General features: G+C 42.8%; 1 pseudogene across 1 annotated transcript; it reads right to left on the reverse strand.

Moving 5' to 3' along the window:
• Positions 1-8,332: 8,332 nt before the first annotated feature.
• Positions 8,333-10,998, reverse strand: LOC143533153 (putative glycerol-3-phosphate acyltransferase 3 pseudogene; annotated as a pseudogene). Its single transcript, XR_013135305.1, has 2 exons — positions 10,251-10,998; positions 8,333-9,205 (listed from the first exon to the last, which is right to left on the reverse strand). The product of XR_013135305.1 is annotated as a putative glycerol-3-phosphate acyltransferase 3 pseudogene (transcript).
• Positions 10,999-17,977: the final 6,979 nt, after the last annotated feature.

Consider the following 17,977-nt stretch of genomic DNA (forward strand, 5'->3'; position numbering starts at 1 on the left):
AGCCTGACCTACGGCACTGAAGCCATGATTCCCGCTGAAAGCGGGATCCCGAACTCAGGATGAATCTCGATTTACTCGAAGAAAGAAGAGAATTAGCATCGATTCGCGAATACAATTATAAGCGACAGCTTCAGAAATATTATAACTCGCGGGTCCAAAATTGCGAGTTCGATGCGGGAGACTTTGTCTTCCGCAATAACGAGGCTTCCGGCTAGGAACCTCCGGGCAAGTTAGCCCCAACTTGGGAAGGACCTTATAAAGTCAAACAAGTGTTATCAAAAGGTGCCTACAAGTTAGAGAGGTTGGACGGGGTTGAAATCCCTAGAACTTGGAACGGAGCCCAGTTAAAAAGATGTTATATTTAGCACAAGTATTTTTCCCTTTTTTGGCCTGCGTGCCCTAATAGACTAGCAAGTATGTAATTTCCCTTATTGTAAGAAGGCTTATGCCCAATCTATGAGAATCTTATGTTAGTTTCATATTACTTTGATATTTTGTAATCTTTTATTGACAAAATCGAAGTTCCGGAGAAGACACTTATATTTAGTACATAAGACAAAGTGAACCGGAAGAAAACAAGACCTCTTATTCATAGTCAAAAGAGATTACAAAAAGAAGAAATATTTAGAAATAAAAGGGGGGGGCATAAATACATCTACGGGGCGACGTTTTCGCCTTCCCCAGTATCATCAGCTTCTTCCTCTTCTACCTCATCCAGACCAAGCAGCTCCTTAAACTGGTCCACGACGTCATCCTTATCCGCAAGTTCCGATATATAATAAGTATGGGAAAACTTCAGAGAATCAAACTCTTTGGTTTTTTTCAATCAGGATAGAAGCAGTGTCCAGTCCGGCCAGGGCATGCTCTTCCGAAAGCCTACCTTCAAAAGCAAATTTATAACCCTCTTCAAAGCCCATCTGCCGGCCAGCCTGCTTCGAAGTGCGGAGAAGCAATGCAACACAATTCCCAAGGTCGTCACTATTGCGGACATCCGTAATAACCTGTTAAAGCAAATAAAGCGTGCATATGTACAGTTAGGTTTGATCGTAGCATCAAATAAAAGGCTAAATACCTTGGGAATGGTTGTCGCCAATAGCCGCTTCTTGTCCGCCTCAGCCCAGACAAGCTCCATCTTATGACCATCGCATTCAAGAGCTTGATCCCGGCTTTTAGCATTAAGATCGGCAAAGCGCTTATCATTTGCCGCCGAATCAGCTTGAAGGGTCTTAATCAACTCTGCTTGCTCATCCAACTGCCTTTGAAGGGCAGTTTTGGCTTCTTTTTCAGCTTCTAGAGCTTGTTGGCTGTTCCGAGCCTCGGTCAGAGCTTGAAGAGCCTCTTTTTTGGCATCAAGTAGCTTAAGATCAAGCTCATCTAGCTCTTTATTCATAGCCAGCCAGTCTCGGGCTATCTCCTGATTGGTGGAGATGGTATTCGCCAAATGATAAGAATTGGAATTCAATAATTCCTGGCGAATACGGCGCCTTTGCCGTTCCTTCTCCGCAGGAGGAAGGCTCTCCTGGAGATATTCGTAGCAGAGATCCACATTGCTGAACACCGAGTCCTCGCGCAAGGTCCAACGTGGCCGATGCAAAGCAGCGCTTTCCTCATGAGCAGATCCGGAAGTCTGACCCCCAAGTGGAAACATGCTAACACCACTTTGGTCTCGGAAATAGTGAACGTTGTAGTTCGGAGACATATGAAGGGTGTCAGACTCGTTACCCCCTTTCCCCATATCCCTCAAAGGAGAAGTATTCGTCAGATTGATCGGATTCTGAGTTGTGTCTTTTGGCGAGGAAGGTGGGGTTGGAAGTTTGGGAGCAGATGAATTCTTCAAACCCGAAACATCTTTGGACAAGTCTTTCAAAGCCACTGAGAATGACACTTAAAGTTGGTCAGGAACACATCATACAAAATCGTTAAAATCAAGAGACAATAAATTTACCCATGGAAATATCTCGGGCATCAAGTTCCTGTAGACGAGCCCCTAAGTCCATAGGCTGATTCACCTTTTTCTTCTTCTTCTTCTTGGGAAGAGTAGCCTTAGTAGATTGCGCTTTGCATTTGATGGCAGCCTTAGACGGCTCTTCGCCAACAACCGGACCCTCGTCCTCAGGAGCATCATCATCAGTGACCTCCAGCATCACCACCAGCTCCGGTGGCCTTTTCAGTGGAAGCCTTACCAGTTTTGTGGGTCAGACCTGAGGCCGAAGGCAAGACACGAGTAGTATCAGTAGCATCAATACATGATCCTCCTTCGCGGGGTGATGACTCCTCACTAGAAGATAGAAGTACAATCACCCCGCTAGAGGTCATAGCAGTAAGAGTTTGAGGTTTTAGTACTTCCTCACCTTCAGTAATCCTCTTCTCACCTTTAGCGAACATCGCCTCATAAACAACAGGCTCCGCGCGGAGGGTGGAAAACAAGAAGTTATGCTTGGTGCGTTCAAGGAAAGGAACGTCATTCGCAGCAATAGAACGACGTACCATCATACCTCCTACCTTTTCCAGCAAAGTGGAAAGAATAGAACCCTCACCTGCAAATTTAGGATAAAGATAAAAAAAAAGAGAGAGAGAGAAGCAAAATCCTGGAATATTACAAACAAATACTTACCTCCGCCGGAATTTTCATAGTAAGGCTCCAAGGTCGGAAACGACCACAAGCGGCTCATCTTCGCGTGCACCAACGCCGCCTCGAAGATTGCCCGCATAGGCGTCGGCGTCTTGATCAGCGAAGCATACCACGGGAGATTAGTCGACGTGGTAGCAGTCACGGAGGAAAGGGTGTCAGCAGCCTTACGGCGGCTCATTGTAAACGGAATAACAACCTCCCGAACCCAAAAGAATTTGGGTTTCCATTCGTAAAGACTCCGATAACACTCAGTACCAATAGGGCCCTCATCACGGTTCCTCTTGGTAGCAGACCATCCAAACCACCCGTCGCGGTACGATAGCTTGTAGAACACGGCAAATCGTGCAACCGTCGGGTCGGTGGTATGAGCCTGACAACAGAACTCAAAATGGCGAACTCGCAGCAACCCTAACGGGTGAATCTGCGATAAATGAAGGCCATACGAAGTCAAAATATCTCTCACAAATTTCGTTATAGGTAACCGGAAGTTGCTTGTTGTAAAGAACTCAGTATACACGGCCATCTTCCCCGGTGGAGGATTAGTCGCAATGGATCCATCTGCCGGACGTTCCGGCTCCCATTCCGGAGCCAGTCCGTAAATATTGACGATGTCCTTATACTCTTTCTCCTTCAGATGGACCACAACCTCGTGAATTGCAGGACTATTCTTTTTATCAGCAGCTATGAGATTAAAGGTTTACAAAGAAACGAAAAAGTTTTTTTAATTCTGTTACTTTGAAGAGAAAAGCTCGAAGGAGATAAGATTGGAATAAACACAAAGGGTTTATTTATACCCATCGCAATAAATGCACCCATTTGATTGACAGAGGAAAGAGAAAGTGCGAACCACATGATGATTGACACGTCATGCGAGAAAATCGAAAAGCGTGACAAGCTGTCAAAAAGGCGCTTTACACGTCTTGTCAACCGTCACTCAAAAAACTCTCTCTCCGCCACGTCACTAATATCATCCTAATTGCACAAGTTCAAAAATTCAAAGGAAAATATCTCACAAAAAATATTATTTCATAAAACATGAAAAGTGTTTACCAAAACAAGAAATTCTTTCCATTAAAATATTCAAAGTGATGATTACAAAACATGGAAAGAAATTACAAGGATTAAAATTCTATCCTACAAGTCAGGGGTAGATGTGCCTTCCGGAGAATTTGTAGAATCATCCTCGGATTCATCATCTATATAAACTCGCAGCTGCTTCACACCATCTTCAGCAAAATCGAACTCCGGAAGCATATTCTGTAGCGGAAAAACAAGCTCATCATACTCTTGAACCCGCATGTCTAACTCTTTCTTCGTGTCGAGGCCATGAAGCGGATGACTTTCAACAGGTTGACCATTTTGGGAAAACGCCAATCCTTCATTAAAACCTCCCGCTCGGCCAAACGCCTTAGCAGCAGTCGTCAAGTTAACAAAGCAGTCGGTAAGTTCAGTGCTCTTCTTGACATGACGAATGACCTAACAAACAAAACATAAAGGGACACATCAGTGCAAACCTAGAAATACACATACAAAGCAACATATGAGGAAGTCTTACCGAATCTAGACCTCGGTTGAGGAAGTACTGCCTATCCCGCTCCGCACGCCCCGCCCTATCGCGAAGTGCTTGTAATTCATTGGAGGCACGGGCCTCAGCTTTAGTCTGAGATTGCAGCAAGGAATCATAAGCAGACTGCATTTCAGTAGCAGTCTTATCCTTAAGTTCAGATTGTTCCTTCTGCAATCTCAACTCTTCCTCAAGCCTTTGGATCTGGGTGGCTTGGCGAGACACCTCATCTTGTGCCTTTGCCAATTCTTCCCTCTTCCTTTGAGTTTCCGCTCGAGAAGCTTCAAGGGTGGCGTTAGACCTCTCGCGGGCCTCTTTCCAACCCTTAGCAGTGGTAGCACTGCGATCTTTTTCCAATTTAAGTGCGGCCTCGGCGTCAACTTGTTTCCATTTGGCCGCAACCGCCGTTTTTCGCTGCTCCTCAGCTTCCCGCTCCGCTGCCTTAACAACTTCGGAAGCTACACTTAACTTCCCGCCCATGGTGCGCCACTCGCGCAGGATTTCCTGGCTACAGGCTATGCCGTTAGCCAAGAAAACAGATAGGTCAGTATGGAGATCTTTGCGAGAGCGATCACGAAGATAATCCATTTCGGCACAAGGCACGCAGTGTTTGACAAAGCTCATACAGGTCTGGGGTCCGAGAACCGGGAACCATTGACGATGTCCCATGGTGGGACAAATAAATCATAATCCCCCCCCCTACCGGAGCATCCCTGAAGTATTGGGAGCTTGAGCTTTCGAGACGTATAGGCATTGAAGAATGATGTTGTCGAAATCCTCGAGAAGTACCTTCCCCAACCTCTTGAACAGATGGTCAAAACAACGAATCTCGCTCCTCACCCATAGCCAAGGGTGAGGAGAAAGAAAACTGTTGAGCAGAAGGCCGAAACGGAGATCCATGAACAAAAAACCCAGCCTCGTCCAAAACTGGGTTACCCTCCTCATGACCAGTAGCAACCCCAACGTCAAAAAGATAGTCTATCGATTGGTTAGACGCTGGGAATACACCGTCCCTCTCCACTGGTGTTTCGGTGGGAGGAGTAACAGGCTTATCCTCAACCATTTTCTCTGGAAGAGGAGATGGTTGCTTCTCAACATTTGAAGTAGGTGTTGGTAGTTTCTCAACCACGGGATCCTCCACAATCAACGGATCTGCATAAGGAATTCACAATTAGACCCAAACTTCAAAAGAAATAAAGATTGAACAATGAATACTTACCATCCACCGTTCCCAGACGCTCCGCAAGGCTAGGCAGAGGTGGTTTCCTTGAACGGCGAGTTCGTTGCTTCTTCACCTTGGGTCCTTTCCCGGCATCCGTGGTGCTAGCACCCACGTCACTTGCCTGGGAAGTGCGGAGAGATCTCTTCCGGTATAATTCTGCTAATAAATGTGAAACAGACAAAACTTCAGGAGCGTCATCCGAGCTTTCTCCCTCAAAAGTGGTAGAATCGTCACTTAAAATGACGATCATCCCATCGGAGGTCAGCGTATTAAGAGGAGGAGGGTTCAAGATGTACGAACCTGTTTCAAAAATAGCTTCCGAGACAATCGGCTCGCCCCGCACCTTCACTGGAAAAAGGAAATGTTTTGCATTCCTCTCAAGGACGGGTTTTTTTTAACATCGCAGACGGTTCTTCCCACACACCCCTTGTCGTCATATAGGGAATTAAGCATCGATGCAAAACCTGAAAAACAAACGCAAAATTGTAACCAGTAGAACTCCAAAGATTCAAATAACGGGAGACATAAAACTTACGCCCATCCAATTCAACGAAGACAGCCTCCATAAAAGGAGCAGGCCACAGGCGGCTCAAGCCCGCCCACACGAGAGCCTCCTCATGAAGCGTTCGCATTGGAGGAGGAGTATTCAACTTACGGAACAAGTCACGCCCCTCGTGGGCAGCCGGAGTAACATCAATAAGAGATTCATTGTCCGACCGGCAAGTCATGGCTTCGGCACTACGTCCTCAGATATCCAGAAAAATTTCTTTTTCCAATCTTTGGATATCGTCTCGGTCTCACGGCCTAGAACCCTGTCAGCCAGGGAATGGCAGATAAACCAGCCATTCTGACGAGCCATCTTGTAAAATACAGCAAAATGGTCTAACCGGGGCACCGTACCATGAGCCATACACACGAACTCGAAATGACGAATTCGCATAATGGTACGAGGGTGAAGCTAGGACAAGTGAATCCCAAAAGCTTTAACCACCCGCATGAAAAACTTTGAGACGGGGAGACAGAAGTTCCCTAGAACAAAATAATCAGAATATAGAGCCATCTTCCCAGGAGGTGGGAAGCTGGCAATAGAACCGGCAGATGGGAACTCCGGCCCCCACTCCGGTGGGATACCATACGTCTCCAAGAGTTTTTGATATTCATCCTGGCTCCATTGAACATCTATTTCGTCAACTTCTGTCATCATAACGTATGTATCTAAAGTGACGTTAGATAAATTTACGAAAAAGATCAAAGGAATATGCAGAAAATTTCAGAGTAAAAAAGCAAATGATCAGAATGCAATGGCGATAAAACTTCAAGAAAAAATTAACTTCTCCTATATATACCCATCGCAATTAATACGATGGGATGTGAACAGTGGAGAGAAGAAAAATCGCCCAACAGATACTCGCCACGTCACGCGGGAAATTCGAAAAAGGTAAAAAGTTGTACAGTCGGGTACAGTGACAGCCGTCAAAAACGTCCTGTCACCTGCACACGCGCCTGCGAGTGGACAACTTGTTCTTTTTTCATGATTATCCACAACAGAAGATATTTTTCGCCAACTTGCAAAATTAAAAGCCCCAAATACACATTAAGTCCAGAATCTCACTCGCATAAAATACTTCACACGGAAGAAACACTGGACTGGGGGGACTTATAGAGGTAGGGTACTGAAAAGACCCAAATACCCCTAAGGAATACCCGCAGGTCAATCTGAAGTCCCTTATAAGGCACCCGCGGGACATATGAACCATCCGCATAATCAGTTGAGGAAGAAACACCCTCATGGCACATGCGGAAGCATCCTAGCACCCTCAAGAGTCATCCGCAAGAAGGAATACCCTTCCGCGTAAATAACCACGAGGTAATGCTTCGGGACAGCTGTCAATAACCAATTACCTTCTAGAGGATTTGCCAAGTTGCTTTCTTGGGCAATACGTGATACTTCGGCCAATCAACCAGTGACACCTGGCAAGGCCGTTATAACCGTGCACATGGGTAATATTACTCCCTAACCAATATCAGAAAGGCACGTGTCTAGGTTGTTATACATGCACATGCAACGTATAAACTGAACCTATTATATAAGGACACGTGTCCAGGCGGTTATTAGAGCATCTTCTAAAGGGATAGCTGGCCCAATCACCTTCCCACACCCTTCGGCTATAAATACCCTCTCGGTCACCATGAGGTATTCATTCACTCCAACGGTACTCTCTCAATTTACTTAAGTGCATTATCTTCATCAGAACTGTACTTATTCTCACGCCGGAGGGTGGTTACGGGAAGACCCCCCACCTTGTCCTTCCCGTAACGAACTCACGGTGTCTGTTTTACAGGACTTCGTCACTGGACTTTAGGCAATTGGGTTCATATCGTGTTGGCAGTTAACCGTATCCTACCCTGTTGACTCATTGGATCTAGGACCCATTAGTGGGGAGTAGATCCGTGTTTCTTCACTATCTTAATAAAATGTCAATGACCTCTTAATCTAGTGGCATATGGTGTTTATCCCTGTCAAATTGATACGGGTTTGAGTATCACAATGTGTAGAATAGATGTCTTCATTTAAAAAAAAAACTATTCTAATTAAATTATTATATTTTTCTTCATTCACCATCTTAAAGAGAATTTTGTAATTTTCTCTAATAATAATATGCAATCAGTGTACATGACTTGAAAATTACAACTTATGTATGATTGCTTCTAATTTACTATCCTAAGTTGGAATAACCTTGTAGTAATTATATTCACCCTTGTAGTTTGATATGATTTACAACAAACCTTTATCAAAAACATGTATATGATTAATAAATCCATAAATTTGATATTACTATTAAACATATTTTTAACTATAGGTATACACACTTCATATATATATATATATAATAAAAAATAAATAAAGAGAGGCTTATAAACAACACCCTTCATTTCCTGCCAAGATCATGTACTTATCTCTTCTTGTTAGATTTGTACATTGAAACCCTAATGCATCAGCAATCTGTTTTTGAACCCGGTTCGCGATCTCAATCCTTGACCAGTTAATCATATCCCCACTTGTCAAATTCTCGAGAATCTTAACGTGGTAAATCGCAATTGGGTTCAACACAAAGTACAACGGGTCCAAAAACTTGTAACCACCCGCGGTTGTCCCATAAAACATGCTAACTCTAGCATCTATAGCGACGGGTACAAAGTTGTTACTAATTTCCGCAAACAAAGGGCTAAACCGAAGAACATAAGGTTCCCTACAAGTAGTACCTTCGGGGAAAACCACAAGGTCATGACATTGGTTAAGTAACGTTTCCATCATCTTCGAGTCTTTTTCTTTGTTCCTAGTTAACTGGAACGTCTTTATGGGCGATAAGAACTCTGATAACCGGCTCAAACTATATGTGAAAGCCGTTACTTGTTTCATTATCGCCATAGAAATGTAAATGGGATCAAGCAATGTTTTATGGTTGCACACATATAATGTGCCCTTGGTGTTGATAGATGATACACTCAATCTATGTTTGGTTAAGGAGTGAATGCATACTCTACCTCGCATTCCCGTGAAGGACAGAATAGGGATAGCAATGGCATATGGAATGGATATTGTGATTATGATCCTCAAGAGGCCAATACATAATCCAAATGGAACCCATATGATCATTGCTAATGTTTGGAAATAAGTTGGCATGAATGCAATCCTTCCGTCATGAAAAATTAATGGTTTCGGGTACTTGTCGCTTGGGAGGGCTTTCCATTTTCTCTTATCGGCTTCGCTTACTAAGTATATTTCCTGAAAAAAAGAGTTTTGACAAACATAAGGCTGGGATATTCTACATTAATCCCTTATCGTATAAAGTCTTCTGATCATACAAGTTTACGAGGTGGCATTATTATACATATAGAACCTAAATCATGCTTAAAGTAAAATAATTATACACGAAGACAAATAATCACACGTGAAAAAAGTAATAACAATCACGCATGAAGTAAATAATTGCATAACATTATACGCATAATACATCTACTTTTTTTTAAAAAAAAAGAAGAAGAAGAATTTTTAAAGAAAAATATAGCAAAAGGGTACTCGAATTAAAAAGAATAAAATACTCGATTTTATGGTGTGTTTTTTTTTTAAATAATCTCGTTTAAAAAAGTTATTAGCATTTTAAAGAATGAAGGAAATTTAAAAAAAAAAGAAAGAAAAAAATTGTGTTATGCAATTGAATGTAGACCATGTGTAACACATGATGGAGGTAAGGTTTTATAAGTTTTTTGCAAATTCAAATTTATTAAAAAAAAGGTTAAAATCGTTAATAATGACCAGTTGACCAACCCTTTCACAAACTTTTTTGCTGCAATTATATTTAGAAACTTGAAGTTCTATATGATTTAAGTAATTCTATCTGGTCTGATTATAAAAATATTAATCATATAAATGGATAGAGCTTAAATTTTTGCCATATGTAGAAACAAATAAAACTAACAATTGTTTCATGTATAAAAAAAATATCTCATTAGCAATAAAAAATATTAATTATGACTCAACATTAATCACTATACGATCTGCACATACATGATACACACATACATGCATGTATATGTTAAATTTTTAGATGAGACATTTCTTATGCTCTAATAAGTAATCTCTCTTTCATGATAGAATAAAATAAGGCGCGATATTGATCAAAAGCGTTAGATATGTAGAGAGATACATAAAGTTTTAGATGAGACATTTCTTATGCTCTAATAAGTAATCTCTCTTTCGTGATAGAATATAACAAGACGTGATATTGGTCAAAAGCATTAGATATATAGAGTAAGAGAGAGATGCATACCTTGCAAAGAGAGAAAAGTTGGTGATCTAAAAACTTGTTAGAGGAACCAAAACCAATGAGATGATCATCATTTCTCATATCTTCAAACACATCATTCATCAAGAAACTTGATCTTGTTGTCACAACATCCTCCATCAACCCTACAAAGTACCCACAAACCACCTTTAAATCTCTCCCAATAACACAATCAACATCCAAATAATCATTCAAAAACCCTTCAACCATAACCCTAGGTAACTCACTCAATCCTACCTTTCTCCCACATCTTATCACCACCTCAAACCCTTCAACCCCTATATCCTCCATAAAAAACTTTGGCAAAACAGTCCTTCCAAACAAAAACTTGTCTTTTTTAATCCCAAAGAAACATATAAACACCATCATCTTTAACCCTCTTTCCTTGCTAACCAAACATACCAAAGGGTAAAATAGGAACAACACTAGACCTCTCAACACACCACCACCTTCAAAAGCCACTAGCATGAAGTAAGGAAAGAGTGAACTTGACCTTAATAGCCCTCCTTCCACATCAAACACAAGTGTAGTGTTTAGTAACTCTTGTGATGTGTACTTATCTCCCATGGCTTCGTATTTCATAAATTTCAAGCTCTTGCTCTTCCCGTTGCGACCCTGAGGGTAACATAGTAATTTCATTAAAAATTTATACAAGAAGAAGAGATGGTGTAACATCTTTCTTTCCATCTTTTGATGGTTAGTGTTCATGCACGTATGATGTATCATTTTATATATAAGTTACACAAAGCCATGGGGATCACATATGTAACATCTTGTACCACATGCACATAAGGTTGTACTTGAGCTAAATCTCCTTGGTACGTACCCTACAGAATCACACTAAATGCGGCTGATTAAATGTCAAATCGATAACCACAAGATTTAATAACAGGATAAGATCTTATTAATATATGAATTATTGTTAACTATGGTAAGGGAAGGTCGACTGATCAGAACAATTATATAATAGTTATTTTTATGGGGAAAGTGAATACGGTGATGTCATGCATCTAAGCTTAGACGGAAAACCTTTCAAAACTACGTCGTTTTGATTAAAACCCTAAAACATAAAATTATAACCCAGAATTTACCTCCATTATTTTCTTGATTCCTCTTTAGTAAATCAAATCCGCTGGATAAATAGTAAATCAAATCACTGGACAAAGCAAATCTCTATTCTCCTAAAGTCTATTTCTCAAATCCACTACTTTTCTTGTTTTCTTCATTTCTTTCGTTTTGTATACATATGTCGATTTGTCCAGTTTCTTGTTCTGTGTGTTAATTTAAAAATATAAATGAAAATTAAATCAGAAGAAAAAAAGCGAAGGGTGAAATCGATGAACTGAGTTTAGGAAATTGAAAAAAAATTGTTTGGTGAAAGAAAATGAAAAAAATAACAAAAAAAACAGAAGAATGTGGATTTGTGAATTTTGGTTTCAATATATTTTAGTTAGAAAAAAAACACCAGCTTCAGTTTTATCTTTTAGGGTTTTAATCAAAACGACGTAGTTTTGAAAGGTTTTCCGTCTAAGCTTAGGTGTATGACAGCACCGTATTCACTTTCCCCTATTTTTATTTTTATTAAACTTTAAAGCACGTCACCATCCTTTTTTATTTAAACGGCGAATTTCTTTTAAACTTATCGTCTTTGAAACTTGAACCCAATACCTCTATCTCCAAATCCAAGTATTTAAAGGTTTTGCCTTTGTCAATGAACTACCACCCCATTGGTGCGAAGGTCTTGGGTTCAACTTCCACTTTCCAATTTAGGCCATGGAATTTTCTCACATATGATGGTTTTCCTCCGGAATGTGGTCTTCGGTACTCGGGGAATGAAGATGATCGGATGAATTATTGGCCCGCCAGTGATCCAAATGATCGTTAAAAAGGTGTTTTTCTATTAAATTTACATTTTAGTTGATAATTGTAAGTTAAATTAATAGTTATAAGTTTCTCATTAATGAAACGTGATCTTCACCCAATTATTATTACAATGATACATATAACTAGAAATAACAACAATAATGATAATTGAATTATTAATATGCATGAATTATTGCTAAATATGAAAAAAGGAATTAACGTCGGTGAACTAATATATACATATATAGCTTAAATTAGTTATAATTAAATTATTTTTAATCAATGAATGTAATTTACGATCGAAATATTTCTTGTTAATGAATTGTGACTAACTGAATTAGAAAAATTCGTTAACAGTAGTGGTAACAGTAATAATAATGATAACAATAATAAAATAAATAATAGCAAACATAATAATAATAATAATAATAATAATAAAATAAATAATAGCAAACATAAGGTTTGAAAAACAAGAACATTTGGGCCGGGTACTTAATACCAAGTGGAGATTGCATGCGCCACATGAGTTCTAAAACAATAATTGACATTTGACAAGGTAACCTGACTCGGAACATTCGAGTATCTTAACACGTCAATAACTATAACATTTTATATTTTCAAGCTTATTAATTACGAATAGTACACTTGTTGACTAAGTTAAAACTTTCGTGAAGAACAAGTCTTCCGCGATATGAGTCATGAGTGATTTTTGCTAAGATTTATTGATTTTTGACTTTACATGCATTAGGTCAAATCAAGATCGGTAACCATGATTTTCAGAGTGTCACATGTCGCGTTCCAAGTAACCTTTCATTGTCGATTTTGATTTGTAATAGTCAACCTTTGAAATTTCTTTTTGTACACATTAATTTCTAGCTTCAGATATGTATGCACAAAATAACACAAACAAGTATGCTCGATTAGAGCTTCAAATTTTCACCATTTTTTGTGTATATATTATTCGGTTTTTTTTTGCTTTTATCATTTTGGCTCATTTTACGTAGTTTCTTTTGCTTTAGATCATATATACACATTATACTAATATTATTACATATGCGTGCGATGATCATATAACTAATGCTATTATCAACTTAATCTAGCATTAAAATCCAAAATTAGAATTTTCAAGGAGAGGTGAGACATTAAGATTTTTATTCTCTTATAGCTTTAAGTCTTGATCTTACTGGTTTTCTAGCATAACTTTCCAACACATGTTAAAAGGGTTTGGCAGGTCTCATGGAGTCATGGATATTCCAAAAATGAGTTTAGATGGTTATAAAACTCTAAAGTAGAACTTAATTATATGGTCCATGAAGAAACACTAAGTGAACCCCGGGCAGATTACTGGTAACCTTGGGTTAGATAGATGTTTCCCACGAGGGGTTGGACCCTGAGAAGATGGTTCTTCTGATAACCTGCAAAACAGACACCGTGAGCTTGTCACTGAGAAGGGGGGTTCCTCCTTGTGACCACCCTCCGGCGTGAGAATCAGACTAGATTGCTCTTTAAATATAAGTGTATATTAAGAGATTGCTAGAGCAGATATCAGGTATAATATGATGATACAAGATAAGATGAGATGGTCATACCATTTGTAGTATTTATAGCCGAAGGTAGGTTTCCAAGGAGGTGTGGCCGGCTGCAACAGTGTTCATGTTCCACCAACAGTGGCCTACGCACGTGCCCTGCTAGTAGTTGGTGGGTAGGCAGCGGCTGACAGTGACCAGGCCTGCTGTGTACTATTCCTTTTCCACCAACTGCCGGCTACGCACGTGGTATGGCAGTAGTTGGTGAGTAGGCAGCGGCTAATAGTGACACAGTACAGGAGCATGCTGCTCGCCATACTGTGTCAGTAAGCTGTCGTCTCTTTAGTCAGATCTTTTTCCCATACCTCGTCAGGTACAGTACAGAAGATCTTCCTGTATCGTACGGACTGGCTTATTTGGGCGGGAGTATTCCCCCTCCCGCCCTTGTGCGGGATTGTTCCCGGCTTTGCTCATTCCTTCAGGTGACACTGAGTGATTGAGAGCTAAGTGCCTTGTGCGTGTAGCCTTGCTGCGCGGGTGGCCTTCCCTGATGGCTTGTATCCGAGGCTGCGGGGACAGGCGGAGTCCTTCACCATTGGGAGGCATTTCCTGCGGGACCAGCTTGCGTACTGCGCGTAAGGACGTCACGTCTCTGAGCATGGTTGGTCCTGCGGATCCAGTTGGTTTCTGCGCAGACGTTCCTCTTCAAGGTGAGTCTTGCGGGTCCAACTGGGACCTACCTCTTCAAGTCCCCCCAGTCCAATGTTCTTCTCATGAGTGTTTAATAAAGTGAGGTGAACTTTTGGACTTAAGCAAAGGGTTTTTGAAAAGGGTTTTTTTAAGGTTTTCCATAGGGATTCCTCCCGCGGAAGTCCTTGTCACTTGCAGAAATTCCCGAGTTTCCTGCTTGGTCTTTGGGTATGATGCGGGCAGGTCTGTAACCTTCTCGCAAGTCAGGAGCGTTGAGTCCCACTTGTGTGGATTCTCCATGAGGTTTTGGTAGTTTTGAACATAGTGATCAATTACGTTAAAACCACCAATTCCATCCTGGAGCTTCAAACAACGTAGTTCTCGACGTTCCCGCTATGCGGGGATGTTATTTCCGTTTCCGCAAGCATTGCCCAGAAGATCCTTCTTGGTTTCAATTCCCAGCGGAGCGCTAGGTATGTGAAGGGTTTTGCCTTAACACTGTACCTGCGCTCGTCTTACGGTTACTTTACTTCCAAGGTATTCCTGGCGTCAATTCCCTGCGGGTGCTAGGTATGTGAAGGGTTTTGCCTTTATTCTGTACCCGCACCCGTCTTATAGTTACTTGGTTGCCGAGGTACTTGGCTTCAATTCCCTGCGGGTGCTAGGTATGTGAAGGGTTTTGCCTTAACACTGTACCCGCATCCGTCTTACGGTTACTTGTTCGCCAAGGTTTTCTTGGCTTCAATTCCCTGCGGGTGCTAGGTATGTGAAGGGTTTTGCCTTAACATTGTACCCGCATCCGTCTTACGGTTACTTGTTTGCCAAGGTTTTCTTGGCTTCAATTCCCTGCGGGTGCTAGGTATGTGAAGGGTTTTGCCTTAACACTGTACCCGCATCCGTCTTACGGTTACTTGTTTGCCAAGGTAAGGGGTATTTTCCCGCCTACTTTTTGATCTTTTTGAATTTTGAATTTTGAAATTCGAAGAGTTGGTGGAAAGAAGAACAGTCCAAAACTCTGAAACGTCGTGCGACGGTTTCTTCTGACTGTGTCAGATCGTGCAGGAAGTTATGGTGACGTGACAGTACATGGTCATTCCAGAGGCTTTTTCAGGCGCGTGGGCACGATTTTTCGGGCGCGTGGCCGCGAAATTAATGGTATGCGTCCTGTCAACAGCTGTTGCCAGCTTGCTTTTTGCCACGTGTCATAGTTTCATTGCACCTTCGTTTTCTCTCTCTTCCGCATTAATTTCATCGCATTAATTGCGATTAGTATATAAAGGGGTAAAGGGCTCTTTGTAATCCACACTTTCACTCTTCTCTTCATCTTTTAAGCGATTTCCGGCGAATACTCCCCTTTTCAGGCAAGCATTCTCCCGAAATCGTCTTCTTTCCTTCACAAGATGTCGTCTCGAGATGTTGAATCCACAGCCGATGACAGGAGTACTGCTGTCGAGTGCCAGTGTGCTCTGCCTGGCGATCTGTACCGGTATGTCGTCAGGAAGTTCATGCTCGAGTCTCTCGAGCCTGAGTTTCCTGAACCCCATCATACTGTGTACAATGCCCCCAGAGGCAAGATCGGGGTTTATGCAGCATTCTTTGTTTATGGAAATCTTAGGTTCCCATTGACAAAGTTTGTTTACCGTGTCCTTGAGAGGCACGGTGTTCATTTGACCGAGTTGCACCCCATGGCAATCGCCAAGATTCGCCACTTTGAATGGGTGTGCCGGATACTGGGCGTTGAGCCCTATGTTGACCGCCTGATGACCTTATATACTTGGAGGTGCATCCAGGGGTGGTATACCCTGACGACCCGAATCAAAGGTTTGAAGATTTGCGCGACCGAGCGCAGTCTTCGCGCGTGGAAGCGGGAGTTCTTCTTCATATCCGCTCGCGCCATCCCCATTGCCATGAAGTTTAAGAATGGGCAAGCTCTCCCAAGCCTTCACGCCTCCAGCTACCAGGAGGCGGAATGGTTCTCGAAGATATCTCGGGTCCAATCTCCGGTTTACCGGTTTGCGGAGTCCGGGATGGTGATGCTGGGGATGAGCCGGGTGTGGAAGGCTGCCGATGCGCAAAAGATCCCAATCGTCCTCGAATACGGTTCGAACTCTGTTCCTTACGGTATGCTTTCTTTCTTTTTGTTGATTTAGAATTTCTTCTAACTTTTTTCCTGTTTATTTCAGAGGAGAACGACTTGCAGTCGCTCCTAAACCCGCGGGAGACTGACAGTCCCGCTCGGATGGGTACTCGCGCTCTGGACGAGAACGAGTTGCCCATCCTGGAACAAACGGCGGATCGGTTCGTGGAGGTCTATCCGCTAGGCCATGAGATCCTTAGCGCCCGTCGGCCAGGTAAGGCGCTATTCGACCCTGTACCCCTCAATGCTGAAACCTCTGCTGGAGTTCCTCTAATCGTATGTTCTGATGAGAAATCCGCAGATGGTCCTCCGTTGGTGCGGAAGAAGAAGGCTGCCGGCGGGAAGGGGAAGGAGAAGGCCTCCACTGCCGATCCAGCGCCTCGGTCTGATTCGGAGACCGAGAGCGAAGAGGTGGCGGGGAATCCTGGTGGTGATAAGACCACGGCTCCAGAGGTTACGACTGTCACCTCCGGAGAGCCAAAGAAGACGACGGTGATCGGCGCAAAGAGGCCGGCTCCATCGGGTCCGTCCCCGCCTCTCCGTACCTTTAGGCTCAAGAAAACCCGTAAGTACAACTTTCCTTTAGTTTTTATCTTCATAGTTTAATATCGTTTTAACACTTATCTTCTTTGTGCAGGCGTGGATGTTGACGCATTCCAGGGTGGAGTGCAGAGTAGTACTTCTCCGCCAATGACGGTAGGCTTGGTCCGCCTACCTGAGGCGACGACCCAGGCGCCTGCGCCTGCTTCCGCTGGTCCAGTTGCTCACTCCTTTGAGCCGACTGTTCCAGCTGAGATGACGTCACCGCCGGCTGTGAGTGCGATTTTTACAGCATCCTTCACCGAGCCGGCGGTAACTTTTGCTGCGGATACCGCGGCGGCGACCGCGGCGGCTGCTACCATGCCCCCGCCATCGGCAACAACGGCTGATCCATCAGGTACGCATGGGACTTCTCGCCACTCTCTGCTACCTTCCCATCTGCCTGACCTCTTGGATGGATTTCCCTTGGGTTCAGGTGATGGGTTCGGCGGCTATCGGCCTGTAATTGACCCTACAGGTGCGTAGGGTTCTTTTGGCCCATTTTATATATATATATATATTCTTTATCATCTTTTCCTAACTGCTTTGTGTTTTTTGCAGTGTCGGATTCCAATGAAGTGTATGTTCCACGCTGAAACATTCGCCGAGGAACAACCCTTCGCACCCCTGTGGAGTGCGTGGAGTGGGCTCGTCACGCTGCTCCCATGGGTGCGTTGGGGGAAGCCATGGCTAGCTACCAGGAGGGTAGGCTTAGCAATGAGCTTCGGGTTCTCCTGGCCCGGATGCAGCCGCGCGTCGAGCTGCTTTGTCGTGAAAACGACAAGTTGAAAGCAGCTCGCGCTAAAGAAGTAGCTCAGGCGCGGGCTGTCCGGGAGTAGAACCAAAGGCTTTCCGCATTGGCTGCGGAAAAGGAGAAGGCCTTCAAGGCCCTCGAGGTTGAAGTTCAGGCTCGACTT

Source organism: Bidens hawaiensis, unplaced genomic scaffold (genome assembly GCF_021521415.1).
Source record: "Bidens hawaiensis isolate Kalapana, Puna unplaced genomic scaffold, B.hawaiensis_p1.1 tig00009621_1, whole genome shotgun sequence".
NCBI lineage: Eukaryota > Viridiplantae > Streptophyta > Magnoliopsida > Asterales > Asteraceae > Bidens > Bidens hawaiensis.